Source organism: Helicoverpa zea, chromosome 7 (genome assembly GCF_022581195.2).
Source record: "Helicoverpa zea isolate HzStark_Cry1AcR chromosome 7, ilHelZeax1.1, whole genome shotgun sequence".
Classification (NCBI taxonomy): domain Eukaryota; kingdom Metazoa; phylum Arthropoda; class Insecta; order Lepidoptera; family Noctuidae; genus Helicoverpa; species Helicoverpa zea.
The window spans coordinates 10700316-10727637 of NC_061458.1; the positions used below are offsets into that span (position 1 = coordinate 10700316).

The window sequence follows — 27322 nt, forward strand, 5'->3', positions numbered from 1 at the left end:
TGTCTTGATATAAACTTACTCTCCGCCATTGGTTTCACCCGCATCCCGAGGCAACTACTCGGTGCACTCAAATAAAAAAATAGACAGGTTATAGAACCTTTCTATTACATAGGTAGCCTTCTTAGAAAAATGATGGGCTTTGTAGGCAACACTGTTTTATTTTTACAAAACGGTCTAGTAGTTGCTGAAGTTGAGCTTTCAAGCAAACAAACAAATTCTTCAGCTTCATAATATTTTATTTTTTTCACTAACGTACTAATGGTGTTATTTTAAAAACAATGCAACTCAATGCTTTTGTTAATTTTCTTTAAGCTAGAACACAATACGTTAACGTCAAAGCTCTCGGTTTCACAGAGTACCGGTTTAAATGTATTTCTTAATTGGTTTAGTTATGAGTTATTGTTTGAAAAATACTGGTACATTTTAATAAATTTACTAGTCAGTTTTTTAAACAAATATCAGTACCTATGTAGGGAAATAATTTAAATTAATTCATGAAAAAACAAACTTTGGAAATTAGACACAACAATAATGCCTGACATGCGTAAAATGTCTTTAAAAGAAATATTACTATGAAATGACAAAAACTGAAGTACCTATCATTACATAGCCTTCTCAAGCAACTACCTATTTCTTTGACGATTACAAATTACCAACGATGACAAGCAACCAATCAGGCCTAATTCTTCCTTCGAACCCACAATGGCTATTCAAAATCGACATTATAGCATAAATTCGACACTCGTTCGAATTATTCTGTATCAATTGATGAAACCGCATTAATTTCGACGTCGACACGAACTCTGAATGCTCATCAATTTGGGTCCGCGAAATTTTTCGAACATGGACACTTTTTCCATCAATGGTTTTTCTGCCTGTACTCAGTACTACTAAATGAATGGATACCTTCAACATAAACAATAGCTTTGTGCTAATTGTTGTCGACTTTCGCTTGTTATTTCTCTTCTTTACTTACTTCTAAAGTACTTTTTTTTCGAAGTTTCTTGTGTACGAAACCGATAATGACAAAACTTCAAATTGTTAAATCGATTCGCAGTGTTACAATAACTTAAACTCTTGTAGGTTTCTCTTCTGATCTAAATATTTATCAAACTTGAATGGGAGGAATTTTAGTCTCCAACATCTTTTAGAATTAGTTATACAGCTATTGATTAAATTAAATAATTGACCCGTGACTAAAACTACTTGTAAAATGTTTTAGTTATCCGTAGTCATATATCTTGCTAGTAGGTATAATCCTACTCAGCGCCACAGAAGCCATTATGAAAAACTATTACTTATCGGAAACTCAGAATTGATGTTGAAAGGATTATTTTTCAATGAAACCATTTGTGAATTTCTTAGAATTAAAACTAAAAGAGTATACCGGATTCATTATATCTCAATCGGACAGCCCTCAATAAATTCCTTGAAATGACGGCTCACTGGAGAAATAAGCACTGCTGTCAGTCTGAAGCAGTTTTGTTTTAACATCAACATTACATAAATACATGTTATATTCGATTTCCTCAATGAGTTTTGAACATTGGTATAGTTTTTAATATGTTTTACACTAGTATTAAGTCAAGTGGATTTAAGGGATGCGAGTTATTTTATTTATTCCTTTACATAAGGCAACTAAGGCACATAGAAAAAACGATACATAAATAATTAACACTACAATACTTATAAATTACAACACATACAAAGAAAAACCAATTAATAATCTACGTGTTGACACATGGTTATGAAAATGGATGACAATATTAGTGACACTACAACTACTCGCCCTTCATCCTATGGAACGTAAACACACTTCTATCCACTCCCATGTGAAAAAACAGGTTTGATGTGATTGAAAGCTGCATCTGACACTCCAGTTTTTCGAAAACGTGTAACTGTGAGGCACAGGCATCCAATGGATTTATTAGTCTTGGCGCTCATCCAAAACTTTGAGTTAGAACATAAATATTTTTGAGTGAGATGCATTTCCAAAAAGTGCTAGTAAATGCTAGTACAAATTAGCTGACTTCCATACTGTTTTAAATTCTACATGGTAACATGAATAAACTTACTGCTTAGCATTGCATTTACATGTAGTTTGTTAATGGTCCGGTTTCAAATGGGGAAAATGATATCGAAACTTTTCAGTTATTTTATGAAACTTGAAATTTATTTATGATGTTGGATAACTATGTACCTACTTCATACGCAATATATTAGTCCTGTCCTAAAAAAGTGCATTACCAAATTGGATGTAGCTTAATGAAATTATCGAATGAATCTGTATTTTGTGGTTTCACAGTAATTAAATTGAATCATGTCACATTAATTATTTCTGAAAAATAAGGTAGCATCTATCGAGGTAATATACTGAATAGCTAAAGAAATTGCTTCTCACACTATGAAGGATTAAAACTTAATTATGTAAGGATGAAGTGTATGCGGTATTTCACACAATATTTAATATGTCTACCCTTCTATCCTTCCGTGAAAATAGTTTTCATTGTTTTAGGTCAGTTTGTAGACAGTGTTTTCCTCAACTATCCACCTCTTCTTCCTCAATGTTACCTTATAGCTGTTTTTAACACGTGTACTTCTTTACACGAACCCACATAGCTTGAAACTTTGTCTACTTTGACTAAGAAAAATAATTCCTATCTTTGTTTTAGTTTAGTACAGTTTTAGTAAATATCCAACATATGTCAAATCTTGTTTATTTATCCATGAACATGTTACACAGCAGCGTAAAATTGTCTTCCGAATCATTTGTTCCATTCACCCGAATTTACCAACCGTAAAATACGACACGATAAAAACAACGTTCATACATAACAATACCAGCTTCCGAGCGAAAAATAATAAAAAAGCGAAAAAAGCATAAAAATCCATAACACCACACGGTGGGAATATGCAAAATAATCCTGCATTATAGAAACTGCAATTGAAATCGCAATTTGGCACATCGCTGCAAATACCCCTGTAATATCTCAGTGAGTTATTAAAAATTCAAAAAGCAAATAGCCGTTGGCTTAAATTGTACGTGCAGACTACAGCTGAAGTTTTCATACTCGTGTGCTGCAATTAATTTTTGGTTGTCACTTTGGTTCATTTACTTAATTTGGCAAGGGAATTTGGTTCTAGGTAAGTTTTTAATATGCGGGTGGGATGGTTGGCGTTTGTTGGAGGAGGCCTAATTTCAATAGTGGACGGCAATTGACTCATATGATGATGAAGTTTTAGTGTTTTAGATATTTAAGTAGCTCATGTTTGGGCCTTCTATTTCATTACCGCGTAAAATAATTGAATATGTTTTTCACAAAGACATTCCTAAAATCTTGATTACGGATTAATTTGTTAAGTAATATTAAAGAAATAATCCATTTCTAAGTTACAGTCGGATAGTAAAAGAAAGTAACCTAAATAACAACAAAAATGAAATGATTACCTAACAAACACCACATAAACGTAATCGTTTTCATAAAGCAATTCAAATGATAATAGACTATTTTTGTTCAGAAAGAAGAAATCTCGAAAATCCTACAATGATCTCAACATTAAACGTATTTGAAGATGGCTTACTTTATCCTTTTTATTCCTAGCTTCACATTCAGTTATAAGGCCATGTAGAAAGATATAAGCTTATAAGACATTTATTTAGGTCACCTCAGGGGTCTTCTTTTTAGGGTTCCGTACCCAAAGGGTAAAACGGGACCCTATTGTTTTCGCTCCTCTGTTAGTCCGTCTGTCACCAAGCTGTATCTCATGAACCGTGATAGTTAGAGAGCTGAAATTTTCACAGATGATGTATTTTTGTTGCCGCTATAACAAAAATACTCAAAACCAGTATTAAATAAATATTTTGGGGGGCTTCCATACAACAAACGTGATTTTTTTGCCCGTTTTATAAATAATGGTACGGAATTCTTCGTGCGCGAGTCTGACTCGACTTGGCCGATTTTTGAAACAGCATGTTGTAAGTTTCTTTATATTTTTACGGAAATAAGGAGTACAATTCCCTGCCTGAGTCTGAGTTTCCCGTCAATTACAACCTGGCAGTCTTCAGCTCAAGAGTGACAAGGATCCTTCTATGCAAGAGTGCTCCATTTTCGACCATATCGTCGCTTACCATCAGGTGAGATAGTCGTCAAAAGCGAGCCTGTCGATAATAAAAGAAAATAAGATTGAAATAAGCTTACTTACTTTTAATTTTGTCTTCAGAGGTTTAATTCACTAATACAGAAATCCTCAACTTTTATACGCTCTAGTGTACTACTCAAACATCCGGTACCGCTCATTACACAAATACATAAACAAAAAAACCTTTAGTACTTTACAAAAATAGCAAGGAATATCTTCTCAGAATCATACCTAACACAAACATTGACCTACCACACATTTTTAGTACAAACCACTTAATTTTGCAGATCAAAAGCAGCAATTTGGCTAAGTACCTACGAACTGTGTGTACTTCTTTGAATTCCAGCCACATCGCTTTAGGCCAGGCCCGTTTCTGTTTATTTCCCAACGAAACGACATAAAATCTAACAGTTTTAGTAACAGAGTATAAAAATCCGCGGAGGTGATGTAAAAAGAAGCAGTATGACGTAATTTTAACACCAGAATATTGTGTTAAAATAGTTGAAAATATCGATTTATGGTTTAACGAAAAATAACTCTTTAATATATTACCAGACCTATTTTATTAAATAAACTCTAAAAGTTCCACAAGCACCCCTATCAATGAACAATCCTACAATGTATTAAGGCCTTTATTGAACTTACCAAAAAGCCGCTTAAAAATAAAGGTACCTATCTCGAAATAAATAGGTAATGGACACACGATAAATAATTCGATTTTATTCGATATTCGGGCGATAAAACGATTTTTATTACAAACTCACAACACGAACTGTATTTGATTTTAGTTAGAGATAACTCCCTGATACTATTGTTGGATACTTTATTTGAAATGAAAACTTAGTAAAAATTTGATGTTGACCACCACAACGGGTTACTATTTATTTTTTAAAGCAAACAACTTGTGGAAACTTTAAACTTAAACTACTTACTTGTGGAAAACATTTCTTAAGAAAAAGGTAATGCCTTCGTTCTTGATTGTTCAATTTCTTTCTTGTCACATCAACTGTTAAATAAGTATTTTATTGCCATAAAAGTGCTACACGTAACGGAATGTGTAACAAAATATTGTTAGAAAACCGCTCCTTCATTTAGTGTGAAAATAACGAATGTATTTAGTTAACTAACAACAACAATCGTACGGGTCGATCAATCAAGGTTAAGCTATGCTTACTGCGTCCAGTTAAATCCGAAAATCCTGATAAACTATGTTACGAAGGCGTTTTGTGATACTCAGTTAATGGGCTGTGAAAATTACATAAGCAGTTGCTCATTGTTGTAGCAGTAGATCAAAAACTGGGAAATGATCACCGTATTTGAAGATCCAGCTTCCGCCAGCGGCTACACCAGTGCCATATAGGAACTTTTATTACATGTACGTAAAACTGAAAGAATATTTATAATTGGAACAATATTTCCTAAGGTTAGCGCGATCAAGCTAGCAAACAAATTCCTCAGCTATGCTATAGCAAGGCTATTAGGTAGTATAAATTACCAAAGAAGCAGTAAAACCACAGACAGCCTACTGCAAAAATAAATTGATCTGCAAAATTGAAACTGGCTTCAATAAAAAAAAAACAAAACAGCATCCGCAAAAAGGTCACATTCAAAATCCGAAACCGTAGTTCCCTTTCAATATTTGTACTGGTTTGTGACGTCACAGTCCACGTAATAAAGTCCGTTCGTTATTTGCGACTGGTCACACTATAGGAATTCCTGTAACTGTTCACACTCAATGATATGGGGCGACACTTAATTGGATTTTTGTCCGCTAATTGATTGATGGTGTTGGCGTCAGATATAGCTTTTTTTTGCTGTAAGTGCTTATGGGAATTGTGTTGGTCTAGTTTTTGGGTTTATTGTTCTAGAACTTTCAGTCATGTGCCTACGTGTTATGTTTTATTTTAGAAAAGCTTGATAAAGCGAATAGCCATTTCACGTTACGAGGAATGCATTTTGTAAATTCTGATTTTCATTGAATTTAAGTAAATCTTCAACCTTATTCAATCAATTCTTATTCTAGACTGAATATGTAAAAATATTATAAACAATCACCACTTGTGTTCAGAATTGTTATCAAATTTTACCTTGCCTTGCTTTTATAACTAACATAAACAAATATTCTTTACAGACTGGCGCTAAAGCGAACACCATCGCTGTTGAAAGGAAACTATAAAAGGGTGAGTGATTTATTTATAACAATCTTCGTATCGTAAGTTATAATTCTTTGAGATAAAGAAAAATGTTAAACGTGAAGATATTTTAATGTTAGTGGGCGTAGTGTTGATCTGTTGAGTGTCGGGAATTTAAAAAGCCATATGTTCAAATTGTTACCGCATGCCGAAAATTTATTTGAGTTTAGTAGTATAGTAACCGTCTGAGCGGATTACTCACTGTTTTATTTATTTGTTTAATGATGTAATAATCATTTCATTGTTCACAAAATATGAAACAGTAATATGGAAATGAATGGGATCAGGGATTTGGCCGGTATCAGACCGACTGAAAACTTTGATTGGAATTAAAGTTTTCTTTAAAAAAAATCCAATTGTCGGCCATTTGTTTAGTCTGCTGTGTTCGGATACTGTAAGATTTGATATTAGCCTGACGATATATTTGAAATCTTGTTTGATGGTTGACAAGCCTTTTAACGACACAAAAGTCTAAGAAAAACGAGACAAGAAAAACAGATCAATACTTCAAGTTCTTGTAAACACTTAAGTAACTAAAAAAACTAAAGAACATGCACTTACTTTGTTTACCTATCATAGAGTAGAATTTATATACTAAAGCGCACTTGAAATGCCTACAAGTAGCATGCGTAATGGAGACATTAGCTGCCGCATTGAATTGCAAACTATGCTAATACTGCTCTTAACCTACGTAACTAGGCAGGTATAATACAGTCGGTTCGATTAGATTGGCAGTCGAATGTCGAGTCTGTGTACTATGTAAGTCGTTGCCTAATAATGGAGACAAAACAATTGGGTAATAAGAAAGTGATGAAGTTGATTTATTGCTCATTGAATATTATATAACGGCAGGTAAGGTACTTATGTCTATTAGATATTAATTCATCTACCATAAATAATTGATCGCTGTTTCGTAATGATAAATTATTTGTGAATATTTTGTGTAGCATGCAAAATACAATAGACAGTTATAATAGATCTGAGCAATCGCCTGTACCTAATATGACTATATAAATGGTTTTTAACAGTGATGGCTGATTTTTAACAGTCCAAAGGTGTTCTTCTGTTTAACAAAACAATATTTTGAAACGACTTAAAAAAGTATGGTCATCAGTTTGACTTTTATGTGACTGTTTCGCTGAAATGGTTTTGTTGCAGTTTTCAGTATAGTATTTACCAGTTTGGAGAAGATTTTAGTTACATATATCCATCCTCCGAGCCTTTTTCTCAACTATGTTGGGGCCGGCTTCCAGTCTAACTGGATGTAGCTGAGTACCAGTGCATAGGTACACATTTGAGTACCTGTATCATTGAAGTCTGTATAATATTTTTGTAAAGAAGTTTTTAATATAACAGTACAGTGAAATGGTTCTATAATAATTGACTGAGCTCAAAATCAAATCAAGATTTTATTTCTTCCGTATCCTGAACGAAAGTTTCCACCAAGCCGATATTATTCGGCGACGAGTACCGACCTGATTGATACCACAAAAATCATGTCGGTCATAATTTCCCAGAGGTATCGAAATTTTATGAATACCGATATTGATACTTGCAGAAGATAATATGGAGTGTCAAAGTCGCTTTGCATAAAATAGTAGCAATGGTACAATTTTATTAAATTCGTTGTGTGACCGTGCAAGATTTTTGCAAGAGAAAAAGTTTTCTTACTGTTTTCAGATTATAAATAAATGTTTGGCTGCTTACTCTTGGCTGAAATATAATGTAGTCATTTTATAAGAAATAAATTATTTAATCTTAATTATTTATTTTAAACTACAAAATGATAATTATAAAATTATAATGACCCGATATAAAAAAGTTTATAAATCCTCTACAAGAAAGATATACCTATTAGACAATATTATAAGTTATTATAATATTTTTATTAAACTGAAATCTAAACCAGTATTTTTAGTACTAAAATTATACTATCAAACATTTTTTACAACGTCGAGGTTTATTTTCTTTAAGCCTTTTAATAAATATTGTATGCCTACGTAAATCAATATTTTTTTATGAGCTGCTCGTAGATATAGACAAGGTCATATATTATTATACCACATTTTACGGAGTATCTAAGGCAGATACTGATTTGGCTGTAATACTTCGAAAATATATCAATAAAATTTCTTATAAGCGTTTTACTTCATCTTAAGCGAGTGATTCCACATAACAGCACTCGGTTCAATAAACTAAAATTATGCTGCATTTAATAGCAAATCCATCGGGTCTCAGAAATTACTTGAAATCTTTGGAAAGTTTAGAATCTAAACCATTGTTTACAGGTATCATATTCTGAACGTGGTATGACAATCTTGTTGCTACTCTTGCCGGTAATTGCGGTAGATACATCGATTACTGTAGCTCAGATAAGCAGAGTTTTCATGTTAAACACGTGCAAAAATCTTTTTCAAGTCTAAATTGTAAGGCAAACTGAAAAAAGCTGCAAAAGTACGAATATGTAGATATAGAAAACTTTTTAATTTAAATTACAAAAAAGCAAATTAAAATTTTAATTTGGCAACACTGTATTTGGCACATTCACATTTTGGCACAAGAATATTAAATGTACAACATAGTTGTGTGCCGACTTTTATTATATCTGATACAAGTTATGGCTTCCTTAGTTTAGTAGTTAGTCATAACCAAATAAGAGTTGTCAGTATACTTTTGTTTAAGTTTTCTACAAAATTGTTGTTACAGAGCTTTTTTCTTTTCCAATATTTATTGCGATCTATTGCGAATAAAATCTTACCTTAGCTTAGATAAATATTTTTCTCTGACATAACATGGAAAATGATTTAAAAAAATTAAACCTTACAAAGTACTTTCGCAAGAATAGTTATAAATCGCGAATCTAAATTTTCATCGCCCTGAATTGTTTATGATCTAACAGAAGTTCAGAAACAGGGCAAATATTTAGATACGGCTTCCCTTTTGATTTTTGTTTACAATAACGAAATTTTAAACCTTTGTTATTCAAACCGAAACTCGTAAGCCTTTATTTAACGACTAATCAAAACATTTACAGAATTTTCTAGAAATTATCATTTCAATGTTGTTTGAAGTTTTCAACAATGTTTGAAAGATCTCTCGCGGTGTAGTTGGGCGTGCCACAAAATTTTCTCATCCCTCAAACGTCTATTTGTTGCAAACTCGCTTTGTTATATTTTCGAACCGATTCGTATATCTCTATGACATGGGTTATGAAAAATTGGAAAAAGTTTGCCTCACCGTCAGTCACCAACACTGTTTTAGATACCGTTTTTGTAAATTTTCACTGTCATTTACAAGCTTGGTTTAAGCCTATTTAAATTTAAAAATGGTGAGATGATTGTAATGAATAGGTGATATGAATGAATAAATCAATTCAAATACAAACCTGTCTCAAACAATGGAACTAAAATACCATTGAAAACACGTTAAGTCCTTAAAGGCCCATAACAAAATAACGTATCTAACATCGATTAAATTCCGCCCCGGCAACATGAGCCGACATCGTTAAGAAGAAAAATAACACCATTAACAACCCTGGTAATTGATCCTTCCACATAAAACAGCGATAAATCCCAATCTGTCTAGAAGAAGAATCGTTTACAATTGAACAATATAAATATACTAAATAAACAGTATCGTAAATGCATCGTTTTAATCACCCGCATACTGCAAACTTTTAGTCGGTCGATAGTTTGTACGGGCTCATGAAACAGTGTGAAGGTGAATGGTAGTACGGACATTACAAAGATCAGGTATTCTTTATCAGACCGATTGAAAACTATGATTGGAATGAAGATTCTCTTAATTTTTTTTTTATCAGAGCAATTGTCAGCCGACTGTCAGTCTGCAATGTAAACTTGAAAGTGCTTAAAGCTCTGAAATAAGGAATCCTTCGCATTCCACTTGTAACAAAGTTTATTTGGCTTATACCTAGCGTTTATGTAATACCAATTGCCCTCGGGGATAGTTACACAGGGCTCAAATAAAGGGCTGTGTAACATTCAAGTTACAATGTTAATATGCCATTGGTTTACAGGTAACTAAATGTAGGACTTCTCGTGTTGAGCATTTTGGTAAATAATACGTAAAGTTATGTCGTTTGAATGGAGAGTGAAAGTTTAAGTGTAAATTGTGATTTCTATCTACTGTTTTCTGTGATGAAGGGATACGTAAATATGTGTTATAAAGTAGACAGCAGATGTTTTTTTTTAGTTTTTTTTTCAGTCGTACCGAAATACACAGTTATAATTAGAGACAGTACATATGTATATCTATGTATGAAAAAGAAAATTCGTTGTGAAAGTTTCGAAGTTACATGGAAAAATACTGAACGTATGATAAAACTTTACAATAATATTATTATAGCAGTAGAATAATACTCAGGCTTTGTTCAGACAGGACGTGAGCAAAACAGTGGGCTAATGCTAGTTTGTTACTTACAATGTTATTCAACATAAATAAAATGTTTACTGAATACAGAGTTTCTATTGTTTATCTTGTAAGTACTTTTTGAATCTCTTTCGGGAACATATTTTCGGCACACGAGTTTCAAAAAAACTCGTTGTAATCGCTTTTTGATAACTTTTTTTCTTAAGTATGTTGTTGTTTTCTGTTCGGTAAAACTTCTGTTTTGGTCCTAAGCTTGTCCCAGTTCTTTTTTTATATCGAACAATAGCATTGTCGAAGTTAATTTGGACGAGTTATTTCCTTTATTGATAGGAAAAAGGAGTTTCTCTGTTCATTAATTTGTATTAAAAAACTTTCGTATTGTACTAAAAAAGTTGTTTATAGGTCAAGGAAGAAAAGTCTGTTATACACCTGTATAACAGACTTCTTCGAAAACAAGAAAAATTAAAAATGATTATGATGATGATGAACTTCACAAAAATACTGCGTAGATTTTTTGTGCTAGCTTCGGCCCGCATGCAGCAAAAACTACTTCACACATCTGGATAAAAATATAAGTCTATAGGCTTCCTCTGCTACCGTCAGACGTTTACAAATTGAACTAGAGTTCTTAAGATTTACGCCAAGACCTTAATAAACAAACGCTTCAGCTCTATAAATTAGTACACACATAATATAATAGTAGAATAGTATATAGCATTTTATTTTTAGTTTTGTATAAAGATAAGTAAGTAGTTTGAGTTTGTATATATAGTGTGTATGTTATGGACCATGTGATTAATTCGGGCATTATTTATAATGCCCGAGCATTATGAATAATGTCTAGCTTTATCGGGCCAAGTGATTAATAACTATCTTAATTTCATTATTTATCACATTGCACGGGCATTATTATATTGCTACATGATAGTTGGGCAAATTGATAATAAAGCTATATTTTATGCGGTGCGAGGGTGGCAGTTGTTCTAATAAATAAATCCTGTTACTTGCTACATATTTTATGATTATTGTTTTAAATTATATGTTCTATTTTAATGGGAAATTATAAGTCTAGCCACAAAGTTATTAATTGGACAATTGTCATCTAATTTACTAACTCGGCCTCGTTTTTCTTGATTTCATTTTTCTTGGCTCCTTTTTTTATGGTAGAATTTAATTTGGATTCGAAACATTGTATTAAAATCTGAACTTAGTGACGAAAACGAATCGCTGCAAAACCGACTCCACGTAGTCTTGTCTGCCCTACCCCTAGAGTGCAATTCAAAACCGCGTAGGCGCGGAGGGGCGAGGCGGCCTGCGAGCTGAGGCGCAGGTAGTTGAAGCGCTCGCCGCCGGCCAGCAAGCCGAAGCTGCGGTGGTGAGCGTGAAAACAATCTGCGACAATAAGCTCGCATGGGACCGCCGGAGCCCCGCAGCGCCGGAGCCGTGACAGAAGCCATGCTTGCTGCATGTTGCATGCTTACTTCCATGCTTTGTCAATTGATATGGGATGTGTTCTATTTTAAACGTACTGAGTAAAAAAATTAGAAGCTAAATAAATATATTTTATGATGTCATTTAATAGTATTTCAGAAGTTTACTTTAGTTTAGCATGCTACTTTAATTGTGGCTGACTTAGTAATTTAGAAGGCAACATACATGTTTGGGGGCGAGTAATGATATTAAAAAGAAGCCTGTTTAAATAGCACCCTATTTTAATTATATTTTCTATGTGACTTTTATTTAGAGAAGCTAAATAATAAAAGTTAATTATGCCAAATAATGAGTTCGATCACTTAAACTTTAGTTTATTTTGTTTTATAATAATAAGTCATTTGTATAAAACAAAGATACGTTGTAAATTTTTGGTTTTAAATTTAATTATATTTTATGTTATATTTTTAATATGACTTTCCTTAACTTTTAAATGCAAAAACTAGTGGATTTTTAAGGCAGAAGTCCTTCATAATTAATCCAAATCATGAGGCTGATTATTTAAGTGGTTTAATATTTAGTTTATTTTAAGTTAAATGTCAATAACAATAAAAAAAATGAAATTAAATATGTTTGTATTACTTTGCCCAAAAGGTCACGGGCAATATGTATAGTACCCGGTCAATTTGATTATTTGAATAATTATTATCAAATTGCACTCTCATATTGGGCATTATTCATAATGACCGGGCATTATGTATACTGCCCAATTTATCACTTGGTCCATAACATGTACATTGTATAAAATGAATAATAGTATCTTATCAAACTAAGATGAACTAAACAACAGTTTAATAACACGGTAAGCTGCTAATTGTTTTCGTAAGTTATGCGTGACGTTACAAGACGTCGAATCTTAATAAAGCTTGCTTCGAAAACACACATTAAGTTGTCATTTGTTCAGTCAAGCGTGAGAGGAAGCGATTTGGACACAAATTAATTAAGACATTACTGCGAAGCACTTAATATTTTTGTTGTGAGTTGCCGGGACCAATTTAGATGATTTTTTGTAGAATTACGATAGCTTTCAGTCGTGAAAAGTTTACCTTAAAACAGATTATTGCATTTCAAGTGAACTACTTAAAAGGATCCTACCTATGACTATCTATGTTCTGTCTAAGGCTCTAGTCTAGACTATTAGCAAAGTTTATCTAAATCGGTTTGCCGTAAAATCGAGACAGAGAGAGTGACAATCACCGTTAAAATATTATAACGTAGTAAAGATTTGATCATCAAAATCAGGAGTATCGTAGTTGATGATGATGTCCTCCTAGCCGATTATCGGCTACGGCGGCTGTTCTCATGTAAGGAGATTAGCCAACTACGCAGGACATATTATAGTGCACGAGCATTTGCGCAGACACAGGTGCACTCACTATTCCTTAACTCTCATAGCCCGATGGGACGGTAATCCGACACGACCGGCGAGAGATCAGGCGCAGGACCGACATTTACGTGCTCTCCGATGCACGGGTGTATCAATCACCAGCTTCCAGGCTCCGGGCTGCTTTTGTGAAAGTCTTCTAAAACCCACAAGGCGATTTCGGCCCGACTCGGGAATCGAACCCGAGACCTCGTGCTTAGCAGCCGCACTTGCGACAGCTAGACCAACGAGGCAGTTGCAACGAAGAACGAGGCAACGAGTATCGTAGTTACACTGTTCTTAGTCAACCATATAACAACCTTATTTAACGTTTAATTCAACGCCTACACAAAACTCAAATCGCTACATCTTATCGCTTGCCACCATCTTAATTATAACACGTGACGTCAATCCCCATTGTTAAGGATTTTGACTTAAAACTGCGACGCCTTATCTCCCGCCTTATTAAACTAAAATATGTGTCGTAAAAACTTATGATTAAAACACGAAACACTTAAAAACGTGAATTCGTTAGTTTATATTAAGCTTGAGGTTTTATTACTTTAGGATTTTAACCGACTTCAAAAAAGGAGTTCCTCCGTTTAACCGTATTTGTATGTATGTGCGCGATTCACTCACGTTTGACTGAACAGATTTTGATGCGGTTTTCCACAAAACATTTGTCACACTAAGGGAAATGCGTTGGTAATATAAAAAAAAATCGGATTACTATGACAAAAGTCTATGGCTGTTTAAAAGCAATGAGTGCCTTGGTGAAATTCAGTCCATATAGGGAAAACAATACTTACTAAAATTTTCCAAGCCAATAATTTCATTAAATTATCTTTACAAAACTCCGTGCCTTAGAACACCTAGTTGGTAATAAAGCCTAATTAGCCCTTTATCATATTCATTTGAATATTAATAAGCACCTAATAACAATAAAATTTCTCAGAGCTTTACCTCAAGCAACATTAAAATTATGATAAAACAAAATATAACATTAACTTAATTAGAAAGATAATAATTTGGCTGAAGCGAAATATTTTTATGATAACACTTTTGCTAATGAGAAAATGAGATGGGTTAGCCAAGATTGTTATTTCTATTCCTTTGGGAATTAACTGAGATATTCCTTTATTGAAGTGTCAGAATCAGTGTTTTTATCAGGCACAGGCCTCTTGTTATACAGAGAAGATATTCGACGCTTTCTCAAGGCGGATTGACAATTTCAGACTTTTAAGTCAAAGTTTCCTCATCATGTTTTCCTTCGCCTTTACTCCAGGCGTTGCTGTCCTTGATATACTCGTACTTAGAGAGAATTCATTAATACCATTTTAGGATTATTTTCTTATCAAATTATTTTGATTTAAATAGACGCAGACTATTTTTCACCGACTTCAAACAAAGGTTTGCAGTTGTAACTGTATGTAAGTATGTTTGTGTGCGATTTTCTCACGTTTATCTAAACCGATTTTGATGCAGGTTTCAGCATAGTGTTTCTGTGTTTGACACTTTATTGAAATTATTATTTCTTTGTAAAAGTTTATTTCATAGTTCTCTCAAGAATTCGATAGATGGTGATATAATGAGTACAGCAAATGCTTCAATCCATCATAATCATGGATATTAAGTAATACGGGACATATAACATAACATATTAATTAATGGTTTCGTGAATCCGAAATACGCGTGGAGTAATAAAATCGACTGTTTAGATCAGAGGAAGCGATTTTATGTTCAGTCATAACCTGTGATCGAATTTCTCGGTGTTCTGGCCTTCATTTTATTAAGGTTATAATCTATGATAACAGATGCCTTGAAGTGTAAATTGGGGCAAGAAAATTCTGCGCTTTTTACCTAATTATCTCGATAGGTTAGCAATTTAATTAAGTCCACAGGCTCTATTAACCACACTTTGAAAAACAATAATTCATCAACAAAATCTTGAAAAACTTTTTGTGTTAAATACACATTCGGAAAATGATTTTATTAACACAGTTTTCACACCAGCTGTTTTTCCGAGCGGAAAATCCGACAGCAAAACAATTTGACAATTATCCGTACAAAAATGACGCTACTTTGACGCCTGTCTAAAATAAATCTGCTATCAACTATTTTTATTCAACACAATGCGAATTCGTAGCCAACAGAAAAACCCACCACTCATTGCTCATAAAAACATACATCGCGTGTCATAAACCATTTCATTCAATCGCTATCATTTAGAAAGCATAATATTTTTTCATCCGAACCCGATCATCAAGCGATATGAGAAATCAATAAGAGATTCAATTAAATAAGATATATCACTGTTGTTAGTTCGAATCAATTAGGAGAAATGAATCACTCTGCTGATGATAGTGCAATATTTCGGTATATAAACATACATATAAAGTATCAATCTCCAATACAGATTCCTATTTGGCTTTCCGTTCATTAATAGGCAGTGTAAAAGCCTCAGGTGCAAACCAATTTTGCACAACATTGTTGTACTTAATAGCTTTTTTCGTGAAGTTTAAAAAACTTTACGTCGCAACAAAATCGGTTAAAGTTTGTAATTTAAAAAAGCGGCCAAGTTCGACATGAACACGCGGACAGGGTAGGGTTCCATTTCCCTTTTTGTCACCAGCGTTTATTGAAAATACAATAGACAACTTTGAATTAAAATTATATCTTTAACTGTAATAATACATAGATACAGTTATACGAGGAACGGATAAAACAAGTGAACGAGTAGAAATGGAGTCATATACTAATAGTGTCATATCGCAACTCGTTAAAATGTAAAAGACACACTGCTGAGGTACTTTAATAAACCCTTTATTTAACGGGACAATATCTCGAAAAAAGACAGGAAAAACTGTGGTATCAAAGAATCTGCGTTTTCTTTGCGCCGTAAGCCTTCGTTATTCCTTTCGATCACGTCAACATCTGTTGCTACGAGAATAAACTGTATTTTATACGGGAAAGTTTGTTTAACGCGGATATCGCGAATAACAAGAAGTTTGCCGGAAAATAGAACATGATCGCTACAAGTTGTCGGGAATCCAATTCAAGGGTCTGTAATGGAAGGATTTGAAGCAACTATGACTATGTTGTAGGAGTTTCTTAACTCTGTTAGAGTTTGCCAAACGAGTGTTTGAAAGGTTCGGGCTCTCGTTTGATGTTCAGCAGTTTGGGTTCAAACCGCGCCGAAGTATCCTGAAGATAAAATTCGCGTGCTGAAAATGTGACATGTACTTAAAGAAATTGGCATTAAAGCAAACGTTGTGACAATATTACACTAATCATATCTATACAGCAGTGAATGAAAATTCAATTTTATAACTTAGCCTTATTTTCCACAATTACTTATATAAAAGCCTCTGTGAATACTGTTTGATTACTTCATATCTTTTTTTCACAAGCTTTTTAATAGGCCTTTCAATCACTATACCGTTCTCACTACATTAATTGAAAAAATAAAACTATTAACATTTGATAAACATAACTTTAAAAAGCATTTTCATGTAAACGCTTCAGAAATAGCGAAATGCACTGCAATCCGCTTCCGATTCTTATATTAAACGAGCTTGTTCGTAGCTCAGAGCCTCGTGGTAGAATGCCTTCTATGTTCAATGAGAAGCTTTTACTTATTTCTCGGATAGATTGCACCAATAGAAATACTTTAACTACAACAGAAACGATAGGCTGCGAGATTGTTCGAAAGAGTTGTACCGCGGCCCTGGTACATAAAAGGCCTAGGTACGAAGAAACATGATGGGTTTTAGTCAGTATGAATCTAACACTCCCTTATGCTGCTAATTCAGTCTGCGCAATTGCTTGTGCACTATAATATGTCCTGCGCATACGATCTCTAATCTCGTTACACGGCTAGGAGGACATCATCATCATCATCATGATAATTCACAATGGGAGGGGCATTTGATGATTTCTCATAAAAAAAGGTTAAGACACGATACAAAAATTAAGTTTCGGAACAATTATAGATAATAATATATAATAGCATTTTCGTAGTAAACAGTATAGCAGAGTATTAAGATAATAACTACATAAATACACTTATGTGGTTATTAAAATATTCTATACAAATCAATTTATTTTCTAGTAATTATTATGTTAAGCCTATTAAGATAATAACTTCATAGGCGTATTTATGTAGTTATGATCTTAATAGGTTTAACATATTTATATAGGAAATTAAAAATTGATTTGCATAGAATATTTTTGTTTAGGATGATTAATATGTTTGGTTTTGTATTGTTTAAGGTTTTATTAAAAAAATACTGAAAACTAATTCAAGCAAGTCTATTCAGTGTTGTGTTACAATCAAAGATTTTCTAATCAACTCTGAAAATAAAAAAATGAAAGTAAGTACTTATGATCAAATACCGCAAACTACTAAATAATATCACCAGTGTCCGTCAAGATGATTCCGAATTCTGAGCAACTGAGTTAACACTTTGAGATAAGCAGTCAACGTAACTTCTTGGGAAGCTGCTGCATCCACAAACTCTCCGAAATTTCGTATATGTCTCACTTAGGTGCCGTTTAAGGAGATCTAAGTGGTATTAAATTATCCTTAATGGTAATCCCTAATTATACAGTGGAATACCATTGGTTGTTTAAAAACTTTTCCGTTTCTCTACACCTTGATGGAGTCTAGACCTTCTACTAAGTGTATGAAAAATCACAGTTTCCACTGCAAGGACCATAATTCTTGTTAATATAAGTAAATAAGAAAACAGAGTTCAGACAAGGAGCACTTAAGATTCTTCATAGTCTCAATAAAGCATGCAAGGAAAATAAAAAGGATCATTTGGAACGAATAAAATATGTATTGTTTAAAATATTGTATACATTAGATAAGTAATAAAATATCAAATAATTTTTCATATTTATATGATCATACTATTCTCTACGGCGGGTGTTTCTCGCATTGTACGATAATAGGTGTACCTATTATATGCCTCTTTCAACCAGAAACAAAATACTCTTCATTCCCCGTTTGCCTGACTACAATGTCATAAATTAAAATCGATTATATTTTAAACCACAACGTTACTTAGCTTTAAGTTTTACTTAAAAGTATTTCTGTCGCATACCCCGTACCTAATAGCAAATGTTTGAGCAGTCCTTAAAATTGAGGATCTCTCCGACATTGGCTGTAAACCATTCAAAAAAGTACCGACAGCTAAACAACCAGGTACAACCATAGCAAACCACAAAATACCTATTTCCACAGATACATAGACGAAATAGAATCGTAGTTCCCACGTTGCAGGTACAAGCTTGCAGCTGCTCGCCGTCACCCGCATTGTTTGAAACAGATAAGACCCGCCCGGACTTTCAATAACAGACATACCAAACCGTCTATTAATGAAAATCGTACTGTTACCTTGAATTCTCTACAATTCAAGACGATTGGTTAGCGAATTGGTATTTGCGTTTGAGAAATTGGCTTAATTTAGTTCTGTTTTTTGGATGGACCTTACGAAACCGCGTGAAATGCACGCGTCATCATTTCCATCATTTGTTACAATATAAAATAAGTAATTGCGTTCAGTCAGTAGTTTTCGGTCATCAAGTACACCGCGCGTTCTCACCCTTCATACCTACATCAAGTAATTGTAATCAAGTTGAAGAATACAGTCATTTTAAACTATATCAAGACTTTTAATATCAAGAGACGATAATCCTACAGTAACTCTTCTCTCTTGCTCTCTTCTTTTTTTGTCTGTTACAAAATTTTGCTATAGGTGCAAAAGTGTAAGGGGTAGCTAGTTATAATAGTCAATATATAAAATTACTAATACTTTTTTATAGAAACAAAAGTGTTAGCTACAATTTATAACAACCTAGCTACACGGCTAGGGCTGCCATCCGTCCGGGTTTCCCCGGATTTATCCTCGTTTGGAGGCCGTCCGGAGGCCGTACTGGCGGGGTTTCAAGAAGTGTCCGGGGAAAACCCAGACATTTTTCATGTATGGAAGCACCTCATTGAATTTAAGTATATGTTAATAGTAAATGGATTACAAATTGGGTATTATTTTGTTTAAAAAAAATCGTAGGTACTCGTTCGGGAAAAAATGCGATTTACGCAAAATGTCCGGGTTTGGCGAAATTCGAGATGGCAGCCGAACAAACTTCGAAGCAGAAATCCGCTTGGCCAAGCTTTTCGTATCGTTGTTTGCATTCAAAATTGCAGCACATTTTGTTGGCCATTAGCACCGATCCTGCATACGTTTTGGTTTTGAATACCCACGGTATCCCGCGGACCGAATAGGTTTGCACCAAACCGGTTGTAACCGGTTATACGGTTTGGATATAGGCAGATGTGGTTACATCGGAAAATCATTGTCGGTGAGTTGAGTTGATTTTGTAGCGCACGCCAAAATTTTTATTTAAATACATAGCCATTTTGTTCACTAATACAGATATACAGGTTGGCCCATCCATAGACGTCCAAAAGAAAAATTTAGAAGCTCTATGCTATGGGGTATCCGAATCACCCCCATGTATGTTCAGCGATTTTTTGTATTTTAGGAGCTAGAATTATTTTACTAGACAGACGCTGACAGAAGCTAGGATTTATTATACAACCGTGTTTGGTCTACTTAATGAATATCTGAATTATAAATAGATGAATAATAAATTACTAGAATTTTGACACGAACATAATTATCTGTTGTATCGAAAACCAGATTAAAGTACAATTTATGTTATTTTCAGTAGTTATCAAACACGCAATCTATAAAGGTCTATGCAATAAATAAATGAAAAGCTCATTATTTTATGAATAGCTAATTTATCCATATGTTCATACAAATTATTAAACGCAAACAGTTAGATAATACTGGCGTTTATTATATAAAGTTAGAAAAAAAATGTATGGCATTGATAGTCATAACTAGATAGAAGGATTCATGAGAAAGGATGAAGCATGTATTTATGTAATTTACACTCGGAGTACGGAAAGATAAACGGAGATATATGGCACATAGGTCAAGCGCCTTCTCCTAGGTTAAATACGTTCGGTCGGTGTGACCAAAAACGATCACTTCGGGTTTTAAGACATTTGTCAAAATGTTTGAAAGCAGGCGTATAATGGCGAAGCTAGTAAGGTTCCTCGCCCCCGGACACCCGCATTTTAGCGTCTATACTTTCTTAGGAAATTTTCCATTATGAGATCTCCGCTAGTCATTTGCTCTCCATACAATTTACACTCACTCAAAGTCGAGGCAGTTCAATAGTGAAATAACAAAAGAATATAACTAATAAGCTACCCTATTCAAAGTGTTCAGAAAAAGCTAACATTACTACGAAGCAATAGTACAAAGCTAGAGCAAAAATCTTTTAACCCAATAGTGGTAGTGGCGAGCTTCGAGTAAATGGATTATCTCGATAGTCACCAGAGAGATTCTTCTTACGTAGGTATAAGCTATTTCTGACTTTTTAGAGTTCTGTACATAAAGGGAAATATGGGAACTTTGCTGTCTGTCTATCACAAGGCTCTCACGAACAGTGATAGTTAAACAGTTGAAATTAACATACAACTAACGTGATTTTTGGACAAATTCGAACGAATAATACCAGCCAACACAATTTAAGTGTCCATTTAAACAAACAAGCTTCATTTTTATTTGTCTAGTATCTATACAAAGCTAGAAGAAGACTGAAAAAGTAGGAAAAAATGGCATACAAAAAATGTTTACTAAGTGCTGGTTTCTCGATGGATAGGAACGTATTATTCATCTTGAAAGGAAAGCAAGTACGGTATCCCATTGTGTTTGTACTTTGTACACAACAAACTTGTAACCTTTTTGTTTGAAGAATAAATAGTTGTTAGTTTTAGGTATTGAGGTTTATAGCAAGCAACGCCCCTTGAGTACGTAGATATTTTTGTAATACATATGCGTGTTGATCTACTTTTTAAAAAGTAGGTTATAAATCGAATCGGGTTAGGTAATTCTTTAAAAAAATAACAGATTTTCTTTTCAGACATTAATAATACTGCTGTAAATGCAGCATTTACAGCAGTTTAGTAACCTACCAAAAAAACTTCAGGACTGAATTACATTTGACACACCTACTGATTTTTTGCCAAGAATAACTTACTTTCTCTCGAACAAGCTTTTCGATCGTCTCAGTTCTATAAATGTAAGGAAATCTATTTTAAATAACAATCGTGTTTCCCCTTGTCGGGTTTTTACATTTAAATGCGGTGAATGTCGCCCTGCCGTTGGGGAAAAAAGAATTTCATCCACTTACGTGAACGCAATGAAAATTCAGAGAGGATTGTACTACACATCTTTATTAAAAGTTATGCGAATGAAGGCTGTCTGTTTTGTAATGCGAAACCACTGGACCGAATTCAGTATAATTTCATGGAGGAACAACAATAGCCTTGGATTATCAAAGCTGTAAATCAAAATCGTATTCCTAACTGTGACCAATAGTGGTTTCCCGTCCCAATAGTTACGTGTAACTGAAATATCAGCACGAATTTCCTAGCTGCTCTCAATATTGTAATCTGTAGCTCAAAATTTCAAACTGTGTGACCTGCTGAGCCATGGCTTTACGAAGTCCTTGGAGCTGGTAATCCATTGTATTAACATCATATAGGTAGGCGTCACATACAGGTATATTGGCAATGAATATACAGCTTTTGCCAAAGCGGATTTAAATCGTTACCTGCAAATATTCATAGGGATATACATTTCACTTTGTAAGATTTTCCCGGAAGAATATTCAAAGCTGAGAATGTAATTTTTGAAGTGAATTTTTTGATGAGAATTTGAATAAATCAATCGCACGTTTGCCACAATCGGCATTTTCAGTTGAAGGTTGTGCATGAAGAGATGGTAATTGAAAAGGCTTTCAGTCGAAAGCTGGTAAAATTATCGCAACCTTCAGTGATTGGAAACATTCACAATCAGTATCATAATATTTTGTTGCATAACAATTATTAAGAAGTGATGTGGCATAAAAATTGTACTTTTTATGCCACATCACTATGACACGATTTTGAGCCGTGATTTTAAAGAGGTATGTAAAACTTAATCTTAAGCATTTACGCATGATTTCCAGTAGCATTTGGAAAGTGAAACGTCCTTTCTCCATACGTTGAAAAAAACTAGGCAATGATCTTTTTACAAAACTTTATACAAATTAGGCTCCATGTTTTTTGTCAAGGTCGGCCAAAATCGCGTGTTACACACTACTCAACTGGAGTGGTTTGCATAGATATTTATTTGAACGCAAACACATCACGAAGGAGATTTTATTCCCTGTGAACAAAGCCTGAACATAGCTTTTTACGGGAACATGTTTTTCTATGTTAACCACAAAAAATATAAATTCTCGAAAACAAAGTAAAACTTGCAATTTTATTTTATGAATGTTAGGGAAGTCTTCAAATGAAAATATTTATGCTACAGATAGCCAGTTTTACCGCCTAGAAACTGCCCAAAACAGTTCGATAAGAGAATAAATTCGTAACTCGATAGTCAGGGACACCACGCAATAATACTGTCGACATCTTGTGCCATTATGTTTATTAACTGACCATCGATGTAACACATAAAACTGTATTACTGTTACTGTATTATTTTCGTATATGTTTGTGTTTTTGCGTCATAGCTCATAGGGAAGTTCATATAACTGGTATAGTTTTATGGGAACATAAGGTCTCAAAAGAATAGGTGTAGTTTTGTTAAAGTTTTATCTATTTATTGGAGAAGTAAAAAAATTGGGTTTCATCCTGAAAAGCTACAGAAAATGACCAAGTAAAAAGTTAGGTGATCTTCACACTGCCCCGCATCACGCTGCATCTTGCGTGTCGACGCACCTACGCGCATTCCTGCGGGAGTGCAGATCTGCATCATCGTGCGGGTTTTTCACGCACTCACGCGCGTAGGTGCGTTTTGTAAATTCACGCACAGCGAGTTCCATTTTCAAATATACACGTCACGCCCATTCAAAATCACGCGCGGCATTGCGGGATTCAGTGTGCCATACCTTGCGTCTCGCGCCGCACCTACGCGCGGGGGTGCGTGTTTCTCCGCATGTATGTGCGTGATCCGCATGAACGCGCGTGGATGCATTTTCAGTGTGTTGGACTATGCGTGTTTTCCATACAAACGGAGATATTTCCATACAACGGAAAAAAACGCATCCACGCACTACGCTGCATCATGCGGGGCAGTGTGATAATCGCCTTACAGTGGTAAGGGATAATGTAGCTTTGTGTGCTTCAAGGAAAAAAGAACACGTAACTTAATAGATATAGCCCACTGGCAGCTTATAAAATTAATTTATTATATGTGAATTTGAATGTGTTGATCTCAAAATTTATAGCTAAAACATTTCAAATGTAATACCGTGAAATGCTAGTTCCATCTGCAAATATCAAAGCCCACATATGCTGTTAGCATTACAAATATTGTAAATGTGTTTGTTTCACACAGCCATGGTATTGACACAAGTTTTTACATACAGATAGTCTGTAAACCGGAATGTCACTGTCATATTTTGGTTCGTATCGGAAAAATGCGTTTTCTGGCACCAAAGTTTCAGAAAAATCTGGTAGTATTTATTTTTCACTATCTATTTTCCTGCGGTTTCAACCACGTCCCGTAAGAACTTCTTTAAGAATCCTGATAAAATATAGCCTATGTTGATCAGGAATGCTACTTTATAGCATGCCAACAGTGAAAGAATTATAAAAATCGGTTCAGTCGTTTCGAAGAGTTTAGAGTACAAACCAGCAAGCAAAAAACGTGTATCTTCTCTATCATTTTAGTATATTATATATTTATTTAGTTTTTAGTTTATTATAACTGACTCTAGAGAAGGAGGTTCTCCGCTTGAGCTATATGTACACCATACATATGTTTGTACCGATACTTATCGCACCTTTGTGTACTATTATCTCATTGCATGCAAATAAATAATATTGTGATAATAAAGAAAATCTAACAGGTTAACAGACAGACGAATGCTTATTGTTTTGTGTCGATTGCAAGACCACTGTGTTAAATAAATCTCGTTTTGTGACGACTCCTGTCTTCACCTCTGACGGTTTCAAAGCAATTCAGATAGACACAAACCATTATATTAACATCTTCATTGCATACTTCAAACGGTTTTTGTACCTACAGGGATTATTGTGTAATTTTAACGTCAGCACGATGAAAATCTTTGTAAACTGTTAAATGTCTATCTCACGAAAAAGAGTGCGCCGTACTTGTGTGTGTGTGTAAATTTACATGCATACATATTGTCTTTGTGTGCGTGAGTTCGGGAGCGCTCATTAGTGGCCGAGTCACCGAATCATACAAAGACAATGTGCATGTACATTTACACACACACACACACACAAGTATGTTTCTCCGCTTCACTACATAGTAAGCAAAGTCGCTTTCTCTGTCCCTACGTCCCTAATTTCGTTTAAATCATGAAATATACGCAACAGATTTTGATACGGTTTTTAAATAGATGTAGTATATTTAGTATCGGCGTTGCACCCGTTCAAAGCGGGCGGGTCGCTAGTTCGATATAACACATTATTCGATATGTTTCATGAATCGTATATTCCGATACTCGTATCTTGTTTAACACGCTTGTATGAGACTTTAGGCTTCGTAACCTTATTTTTTTACAAAAATAATATTCTAAACCCGTGTACCATTTGACGCTCTAATACATATGCAGTATATTTATCTTTCGAATCAGTTTATACAAATAAGTGTGCGTAACGAACATATTTTGTTGTTTCATTACTTCTGACTAAACGCTGCTATAAAAATATGTAAGAAACGATCTCGAAAATCTTTGAATAAATATAACGTTATTATTTTTGTATCTGATCTAATTATTATTCAAATAGCTCGTGAATTTAGGTAACGCAGTTTTGTCTTCGGTTTACAATAATGGTAGAACGAATTACAATTTGACGTGAGTCATCGTGAGAAATCGTCGTGAGAAGTAGATCATCCTACATTGTATCATCATCCTCCGAGCCTTTTTCCCAATCATGTTGGGGTCGGCTTCCAGTCTAACCGGATTCAGCTGAGTACCAGTGCTTTACAAGAAGCGACTGCCTATCTGACCTCCTCAACCCAGTTACCCGGGCAACCCGATACCCCTTGGTTAGACTGGTGTCAGACTTACTGGCTTCTGACTACCCGTAACGACTGCCAAGGATGTTCAATGACAGCCGGGACCTACAGTTTAACGTGCCATCCGAAACACAGCCAATGGTGTCTAAGATATACTTAGAAAGTACATACAGACTTAGAAAAGTTGCATTGGTACTTGCCTGACCTGGGATCGAACCCGCGCCCTCATACTTGAGAGATTGGTCCTTTACCCACTAGGCCACCACGACTTTCATCATCCTACATTGTATGAACTATGTTTAATAACAAACTACAGAGTACAGATTTTTTATTTCACGAAAGCGTGAACCTTACTTGTGTGTGTGTAAATTGACCTGTACACTGTCTTTGTATTGTTGATTTGGCTTAGGAGCGCTCAGTAGTGGCAGAGTCGCCGATTCATACAAACTCCATGTAGGGTACATGTAAACACACAAAGTATGGTGCACCTGCTTTCGTGAGCTAAAACATCTATACAAAAATATACAATGGGTCTGATCGTCATGAGGGTAGGAGTATGACCTTCATTTTGTTAACCATGACGTCAACGATATATTGGATCAAACATGGCTATCATATAGCCAATCACTTTACGGCTTGTCAATGATGTCTCGATTTCCAAAGTGGGTGTTGATAATGTGCCAATAGTTTTCTGAATTATATGGTAGTTCCTTCTTTCGTTTAACATGATCGTATTAGTATAGAAAGCAAAACTATAGACCTACTTGTCTTGTTATACATGCCTCAAAGATAAACCACAATTAACACAAAATATGAATGAATAAGAAACACCTTTACCTTGTTCAAGGAAAGCAAGAAAGTGACAGCTTATTTTCAAAAACGTTTACAAAAAAGAGCAGTCACTTGTTTTCATCTCAAACGGCTCAAGGCCACAAACGCTCAGCCATGGGACATAAGGTCAATAGCTGATACGTCCTATGTCGTTCACATGATTAATGGCCCATCGATCACCGCCCACGCCCTACACTTCATTTCACCAGTAAGTCAGTTACGGTCATCATTACGCACTAGTGTTTGTCATCCTGCCTCATCTGCTTTCACGGAGATTTGGTTACAAATGGAGTAGATCTGTGATCTGAATAATTTATTTAGTCTTCCTCGTTTTTCTTGCTTTTAAGCAGTGTTGATGGACTTGCAGATTTGAATACGAATTTTCTGTTTTGTTTGTTGCTGGTTTAAATACAGAGGTTGGTGCTCAAGGATTTATTCGTAGGCTGTAAAGTGAAGAACTTGCAAAATGATATTCTTAGTTATACGAAGAAGCATTTTCAGCATACTAGATTAAATGTTTTGTCATTTTATTACTCATTAAAAACACAGAAATAGCATGGGAGTTAAAAAGCACTAAAACAGTTTCTTGAAATAGTCCGGCTAATCCTAATCCCAGATCGCCGTCTGGGAATTTAAACTATGATATCAAAAATTCAGTTTTAATAAAAACAGACTCTTTTGCTGAGCTATGAAATATCTACAAAAATATTTTCGCATCTCGAAGTTGTGCAAACAAAAATAGAATTTTCCTATCGCGATAGAGCAAACAGGTGTCGATAAGCCTTCTATTC

The 27322-nt window shown here is 34.5% G+C and overlaps 1 protein-coding gene across 4 annotated transcripts in view; it reads left to right on the forward strand.

Moving 5' to 3' along the window:
- LOC124631686 (tachykinin-like peptides receptor 99D) overlaps positions 1-27322 on the forward strand; it is a 135838-nt gene that overhangs the window by 25423 nt on the left and 83093 nt on the right. For all 4 annotated transcript variants that reach the window (XM_047166224.1, XM_047166226.1, XM_047166225.1 and 1 more), the window contains exon 2: positions 6272-6320. The gene's annotated coding sequence lies outside the window, so the exon portion shown is untranslated. The remainder of the gene's footprint in view (positions 1-6271; positions 6321-27322) is intronic.